This window comes from Cyprinodon tularosa, unplaced genomic scaffold, assembly GCF_016077235.1.
Source record: "Cyprinodon tularosa strain WSP-4 unplaced genomic scaffold, ASM1607723v1 ctg890, whole genome shotgun sequence".
NCBI classification, from domain to species: domain Eukaryota; kingdom Metazoa; phylum Chordata; class Actinopteri; order Cyprinodontiformes; family Cyprinodontidae; genus Cyprinodon; species Cyprinodon tularosa.
The window spans coordinates 13,761-22,212 of record NW_024039663.1 but is presented as its reverse complement, the minus strand read 5'-3'; the positions used below and the strand labels follow the sequence as shown (position 1 = coordinate 22,212).

The 8,452-nt window shown below is 36.0% G+C and overlaps 1 long non-coding RNA gene across 1 annotated transcript; it reads right to left on the bottom strand.

Moving 5' to 3' along the window:
• Positions 1-823: 823 nt before the first annotated feature.
• On the bottom strand, positions 824-6,406 carry LOC119775753. The gene is made up of 3 exons (XR_005279699.1): positions 6,311-6,406; positions 1,164-1,257; positions 824-957 (listed from the first exon to the last, which is right to left on the bottom strand). It is a non-coding gene; the product is annotated as an uncharacterized LOC119775753 (long non-coding RNA).
• Positions 6,407-8,452: the final 2,046 nt, after the last annotated feature.

Genomic DNA, 8,452 nt, shown 5'->3' with positions numbered 1-8,452 from the left:
TAGGCTTCGAGAGCGGAGAGCTCCTCAAGGGAAAAAGACGCTCATACACTGGGTGACGCTAGTGCCTTTTCTTTAAGCCCCAGCACCAACAAACAAGTTGAGTGTCTGTTAACTAGTAGCAACCTGAAATACGCTGAGAAAACAGATTACTGAGGTGAAATGGAATCTGCTACAGCACACTTGCTGTCTGTGTACGCCACAGGTCGGTATCGTGTGTGTGGGTGGGTGTGTCTGTGTGTGGGTGGGTGCTTGTGTGTGTGTTCTCATTTTTGTTAAGAGGCTGAAAAGTAACTTTCTAGAGCATAGACTACCTCCATCTAGTGATGTCGGTCTATTGATTTTGATGTATTGATTGAAAATTGTTCATTATTATCTTGGTTAATTAACATCTAATGTTAACTCTACTGCGTTTTATAGAAGTAGGGTAAAATGCCTGTCTTTGTTCAAAAGACTGTATTAACTGTAAAGACTGTCTTTTACATCAGCCTGTTTTCAGGGCCTTTTTTTTGGGCTACATATTTGTTATTTTTTGCTACATGCCTCCCCATCTTCTTGCCATATGTTTCTATGGCATAAATCAGTGTCTGTGACCTGTTCTCATTTAAAAAAAAGAACATTGGCACAAACCTAGCCTGTATGTATTTTTTGTATGTCATCGAGAGTATTTAAATGATTTTCAATCAGAAAAAAAATTTGCGATTAAAATGCGATTAATCGCGAGTTAACTCAGGCATTGATGCAATTAATCGCGATTTAAAAAATTTAATCGATTGACAGCACTAATATATATATATATATATATATATACATATGTGTGTGTGTGTGTGTGTGTGTGTGTATTTCATTACATTATCCAAACCTGAACATACTTTGTATTTTTTTTTTAGGTTGTCCCATTTTTGTTTGGCCTGTTGTGGCTCAACTTTTCCCTCCAGGCCCATTTTCTGCAGGATTGTTCTAAACAAGAGAAATGAGAAGAGATAAACACACAAGGATCACTTCTATCACAAATATAAGATTGATTAAAAAGTGGCATCTGGGCATCACTTCATGTGATCAAAAGATTATATTTGTACGTTGGTGTTTGAACAGGACTTCTTTTAACTTGTGTGACTTTGACATAGAAATGCAACATGTATATGGAATTATGCCTCAACCCTTACCTCCAACCGACTGCAGCAGTATTTTTGGCGCCGGTAAAAAGGTGGTCATTTTGCCCACGGAGTTCTATCAACTCCTCTGTCTGCTCCCTGCTCCCTGGAACAAAATGACATGTAAATCATATTTCTGTTATGTCAACAGGCAAAATTACTGTTCTGTATAATTACGCCGGCATTGTTCTTCAAGTGAATTATACTTTAAACCTTATTTTACTGTACTGTAAATAAACTATACATTATTGAGTATTCAAACAGTATTGCAGTCATAGGTGGATCTACTGGGGTGGCATAGGGTGGCAAATGCCACCCTAAATGACAGCCTTGCCACCCCAGCTGCCACCCCAGTTGGCGGTAGGGGTGGCGAGGCTTATAAATTATGGATCATTTGAGAATTACGACCGCTAATTTCCAATGTCGGACTGCAGTGAATGCAGCACGAGATGACGCGAGAGCGACTGAGACTGATTGTTTTGAAAACCGAATGGGGTAAAGCGAGGGAGCCAGGGGTGATGGGGAGAGGAGACACGGGATGAGACAGGTAAAAACTGATTAACTATCTATAGAGAAATGAAATCACAATGTTGCTAGCATAGCTGCAATGCTGATTTTGAGATGATAAAAATCAGGTTGCAGAACGTTATTTCTCTAACTATGATGTTAGTTAGGCCTGACGTTTCCAGCTCAGAAAGACATATTTACGGTCAACTATGACAGAAAAGAGACGATCAAGTTTGGTTGTACTCAAATCAAAACGCACAAAGGCATTGGATCTAAATACATTATGTGAAGCGTTTTGCTGAGCAACATGGAAATCACCGCATTCAGCCGTTATAGTCATGTTAGCTTTATGTTCTGCTCTCTGGTGAACCTTTACAGAGCTGTTACATTTTGTTTTGGCACCTGAGAAAATCTGATATTTCCTTTAATAAAACCAAAAGAGTTAAAAGTAAAGTTAAAAATGTGATACTGGTGTGAATCTTGCTTAATATGAAGCAGTGCTGTTGTTTCTTTTTGATATATATAGTATGAAATTATCCAGAAATGACCTGTATGAACCTACTCACAAGCAAAATGTATTTTTATGTTGCTTCTTTTCAGATTTGTGGAGATTTTGATGTAACATACAGAACCCGCCTTTTTGTTGATTTGTTGATACAGCAGTATGGAGGACCAACTCTGCCATATTTAAAAATAAATACAGAAATAAATAAATGCTTAATAAATAAATAAGCATACAATTAATTGCCACCAAAAATACAAACAACAAATAAATGTAAGTAGAAATTAAATTATACAGCTAGTCATAAAGGTATATAACTCTTTTAATTGGCTTCTTTATTTCTTTGCCTTTTTAATATTTACCTTATTTATTTTTTTGTCATTTATTATCTTCAACTGCATTTTTTAATTACTTATATTTTTAAGTATTTATTTATTTATGTGCATGTTATCATATTTTTGTCTGTTTTATTCTTCCTTTGTATTTTTTTACCCTAGTTATTTCTTCGCCGCTATTTCTTTCTGCCTGCCCTTTTTACATTTCTGCCTGCCATTATAATATAATTTCTAATTACATTTATTTGTTGATTGTATTTTTGGTGGCAATTAATTGTATGCTTATTTATTTATTGAGCATTTATTTATTTCTGTATTTTTTTTTAAATATGGCGGAGTTGGTCCTCCATATACAGCTCTATCTACAGCATATTTACATGCATGAAATGTCCCTTTCATGTTGCCGTAACTGCTGTATGTCAAGTTACTGAGGAACAAATGGGGTAAATGTGTGTTCAGAGTAAACAATACATAGATGTCTGGTACCTTGTTCGGGTGCCTTGACCCATTTATTTCTACTGTGTAGTTCTGCTCACTTTAGTGCAGCTCAGTCCATAGATCTCTGATGGGAAACTTTTTCTTTCTATCGTTTCTTCTTGTGCAAATGCTGCAAAGCTGCCTCTCTGACAGTCAATCTCACACATCTGCGACTCAGCACCTGTGTCTTACCTTAATACCTTTCCTGTGATAATGCCCCTCTAGAAGTAGTGTTATCATTCTTCTATCTCCTATTAAGTGAGATCACATTGTACGAGGTATTATTAATATGAACTGTTTCACATGAAACACTAGTACTGTACATACTATTCTCACCAAACTGTGATAACTGTGATTAAATTCAGTGTAAACAAATGCCATATGTTGCCACCCCTAAAAAATTCCTGCCCCCCTCTTGCCACCCCATAAATATTTTTCTAGATCCGCCCCTGATTGCAGTATCGGTCTTTGTCAGCCACGTGACTGACACGCCCCCTAGCGCCATTTTTGTGGTGAGCGGAAGAAAAACAAAACAGCAGAAAACAAGAGGAGAGCGCTGCCAGCAGCGAGGATTATCAGTTAAATGGAAAAGAACAAGAAAACTGAACGGATACACTACCCAGACAAACTTTCTAAAGCTGCTAGGGAACGATATTATATATTATTATTACAGTGACAAGGCAGATGTTGTTGGCAGTTGCACAGATCGCTGCAGTTATTAGAGTAGTTTGTGCTGCTCATCAGACTGAACGGAAAAACTTGTCAGAATTTTTGCACATTGATAAGTTGCACACTGTATTTGCTGTTCACTTTACCCAGGCCTGTTTTCACTGGGATCTGCAGTCTTCTTCACAGATATCACCTGTTAGGTCATATCTCTACGGAAGACCACAGTGAAAACAAGTCCAGGGAAAATGAAAATCTTCTAATTTAATCTAAAGAGCAATCTGCTATATACGAGGGAGGAAGACAAAGTAAAACATTTGAAGCTTTGCACTGTTCTGCATTATTTATGTATTTGAGATTTTGTATTGCATTTTCATAAATTCTCTGCTTGATTGAAAAGATAATAACAACGCTTGTTTCAAATTTCAAACTCCACTCTTTATTGTACACACATTTTTACAACTTCAGAAACATTGTTAATATTTGAAGTGATGGTGAAACTTATATTTGTTTTGCTGTTATTTTTCAAAAGTAACTTTAAAAAAAGCAAAATTCTATTTGTGTGAAAAGAAGAATAAAAAAAGAAGAAAGTTGAAACAGTACTTGATCTGGCATTCATTTATTAGCTGGTTTCTCTGTGAAAATTTCAAAACAGTCACTAATCACTGTGACTCTATGTCCAAAGGCCTCCACAAACGGATGAGGCATAATTTTGTCCAAGGTGTCTCTATCTGGCCACACAATTGCACGCTTTAGATTTGCATATAAAAATGACACCATTTCATTGAATGTTCTGTACACTGTCTTTGGTGAAACACAGAAGAGATAAGCAAGGTGTTGTGAGGGCAGATCCAATCTCAGACGCATGAAGGTTAACAGAAGCATTTGAAATGGACTGAGAATTTTATTTTGAGCAGACATGAGAGGCAGCATAAAATTAAACAAAGCCATAAAGGTCACCAAGTTTGGTAGACCCGTATAGTACTGGACTTTTTCATTAGTGTCTCCAAAGAAGCAATCAGAGATCCGCAGCTCATCAAGTTCACGCCGCAGCTCTCTGTTTTCTTCCAAAAGATGGTTCATCTCTGCACACCTGAGCACACACAGGTTACATTCTGTCTGTCCTTCCTGACGACCACCTTCTGTGTGATCCTTGGTGTTTGGCCGGCCAACGTTTTCAGCAGCCTTCTGCGTGTCAGTCTGTTGCTGGTTAGGGTTCTCTGTCGCCTCATGTGTTACTTCATCCTGTTGCTCAAGGATTTCATCAGCCCGATGAAGCCCCGTTTCAGTTGCTTGCAGGGCATTCTTTTTCAGCTGTTCCCGATAACCATGTCTTAAAGAGCGGTCTGTGTCTGTTGGTTTGATGTCAGTGTGGCCCAGATGCAGGGATGGAGCCCAGTCTGGGTCAGTCTCCATCATCTCATATGCGGGTTGACCTGCAAAGTAGATGAAAGGTTGAGTGTTTTACACATCTATTCAAAACACTATATAAAGCACCTAAATAACAGAGCCCATTAGATTAGATGTGTAATAAATTAAGATAACCTTATGTGTCCCACAGTGGGGAAATTTGCTATACCGAAACAGCACAAGTACATCGGACTAGTAAGGCCAGAGGTAAATAAATAAACTGAAAAGCTTACAGACGAACAAAGGATTATAATATACTTAAGTAGATTGCACAGGATGAATAAATACAGTGAGTTGGCTGACGAGTGGGTATGTACAGTGTTTTTATATGTACAGTGTATTTACATATATTTATTCATTTAAAAAAAAAATTGTATTGCAGATTGTGTAAATGATTATATACAGAGAATGCATTATTTATTAAATTTTAGCGGTCTAAAAAAGAAATAAACAAAACAAACATCACTTTCCGCTTCTCTTCCACAGCATGTTTCAGTAGGTTTACATGAACTCCTGCAACTTTATAAGCAAACCATTTCAGCGTGTTGATTTCTATTAGTGTATATTTATAAGGACTTACCTTTTGAAAATGCCGAGAGCAAACACGAGCATGAGGAGATATTTTATGAAACGTGATGTCTTTCCTTCTTACAGCAGCGACCCATGCAGCCCGACGCCTCTTTGTTAAGTCCTCTGTCTGCGGTCCGTATTTTTTTTTCCAAGTGGGGAATACGAAAACCGTAAGGCCCCATCTGCTGTTTTCTGTTTAGAATTACTGTTGCATCCTTTGACGCAGCACCAGTGTCCCATTATTTCCAACGGAAGCAACTAGAACACTTCTACTCTCTGTTAGTTTTCTGTTGTTAGTTGCTGCTGTCTCTTCACCACAGAAATGGCGCTAACTACCCTAAATGCATTGCGCTTTTGCGGAAGTGACGCACACTGTCAAAGACCGATATTGACAGCCCAGTACAGCTGGACTAATGTTATTTCTTCAGCTGCATTAAGCTTTGACAGTTCTAATCCTGTGTGATAAACTGTATGAGAATAAATAAATCCGATTAGTGAGGGCTATCAGCAAAGTTACAAGATGTAGGTTAATAATGTGACATTTGTATGAAGGCTTTTAATTGTTGAGCGTCTCGTATCAACAGGTTAGCTCTAAGCTTTAGCTTGTCCTACATATCCCGGTGGCTCCGTTACCATCATGTATTTTAACAGATGTTCAGTAAAAAATAAATAAATAAATAAATAATACTCACATTCAAAAATGTACTCCATCTTACTACTGCCGGCGCTGCTACTGCTTTCCATTTTTTCCGCCTTTTTTCTTTTCTTTCTTCTTCTTCTTCTTCAACTACTTAAAAAAAAAAAAAAAAAAAAAAAAAGAAGCGCGCAAAGCACCTCGGGAAATGTAGTGGGAGGCGAGGCCACTAAGGACGGTAGCGATGCATCCTCAGAATTCGGGGAAAAGGAGGGCGCATTTTAAGGCTGCATTTTTTTTTATTTTATTTTTTTATTATTATTTCAACAAACATTTACATGAAAAAATACTCTGAGAGGATAACAAATGTGAACATGAACAGATAAAGATCAATTACAAGAAAAACAAATAAGTAAAACACTTAACAGGGGATTTATCTCAGCAAACAATTAAAACAAACATAGACAGAGCCATAGAAATAATAGAAACAAAAAGGTGAATGCACTTAAAATAGCAGATGTTTGGAGAAATCCAGTCTCAATTGTTTGGCATATTTGTCATTTTTTATCTTCTTAAGAGAAGAAAAATAGATTTTAAAGTCATTCATAAACCAATTAAAAGAAGGTTTAGAATTTCTCCATTTAGCACAGTGGATATGATATTTACTGATCAGCAGGAGGACATTAATAGTGTAAGAAACAGGCTGGGGAAAATGGTCCATATAAAAAATAACATCATTTAGTGCAAAAGGGGGGATATCATCAATTTTTAAAGATATCCAGTCTTTCAAGTCTCTCCAGAAGCGGTGTGTAGTGGGACAGAGGTAAAACATATGTTCAACGGTTTCACTATTATTATCACAACAAAAAGAACATTGATCCACCTCAAAACCAAATCTTTTTCTTAAAAATTCTGCCACAGGATAAATTTTGTCAGTAACTTTAAAATGTGTTTGTTTGACTTTAGGTAAAATAGGCCATTTAACAAATTCTGAGAAAGCTTTATCAACTATATCTGAGTTAACAGAAATATCTCTCTTCCAAGTAAATCTATCCTAATCATGAAATTTTCTGGCTTTCAAAAAACTGTTAATAAATGTATTATTGCATTTTTTATCAAGCAAATTACATTGTGAAATCAACAATCTGGGCAGTATTGGTGGGTAATTATTATATAACCTATAGTTTTTTATCAATTGAATTAAAGGCAGTGGAATCGATTTACACAGTTTGTTATATTCTCTTATAGAACACAACATTATATTTTTCTAAAAAATCTGAATAATTTATAATATCGCTGTTTTCATCCAATAAATCAGTAACATAAATAATGTTTTTGTTAAACCATTCCTTTTTGAAGATAGATTTGCGATTAATTGTTATTACCCTATTGTTCCATAGAGTTGAGCTATGGGGAGAAAAGCTATGGGTGAAAATCATTTTCCAATAATGCAAAATCTGCTTGTGGAAGTTGGATAGCTTGATTGGAATCCTGTTTGTCTCAAAGTCACATTTTAGAATAAAGTCTAAACCTCCTAATTTATCAAATAATGATCTTGGAATGTGATACCACATAGAATTGGGGTGCAGCATATAAGATTTGATCCAGTTAATTCGGAAGGTGCCAACCATTGATTCAATATCTGGAGCTTTAATACCACCTTTATTATATTCTTTCACCAACTGAGATTTTTTTATGTAATGTGTTTTATTCCTCCATAAAAACTGAAAGATTATTGTGTTTGCTTTACTTATGTTTTTAGAGGATATAAACAAGGAGTGGCAGGGATAAACCAGTTTGGAAATTCCTTCCGTTTTGGACAGAATATTTCTGCCAAATATCGTAAGGTCTCTTATTAACCAGTGACTAAGGCCTTTTTTCATATCCAAAATACGATTTGAAATATTTGTATCCTCTCTTCTAATTAAGTTTTTTGATATTGTCAGCCCTAGGTATTTAACTTCAGTTACAACTTTAATAGAAGCAACTGAGGTATCAGGACTTGTAAAAATAGGAAGTAGTTAACATTTTTTTATATTAAGAGATAAACCAGACGTAACAGAGAATATGGAAATAGTACTTAAGGCTTTATCTATCATTGATTTATCTTTTAGAAAGATACAGGTATCATCAGCAAATTGGCTTATTCTAAATTCTCTATCAAAAATTGTGATACCTTGTATGTGATTGGAGTTTTTAA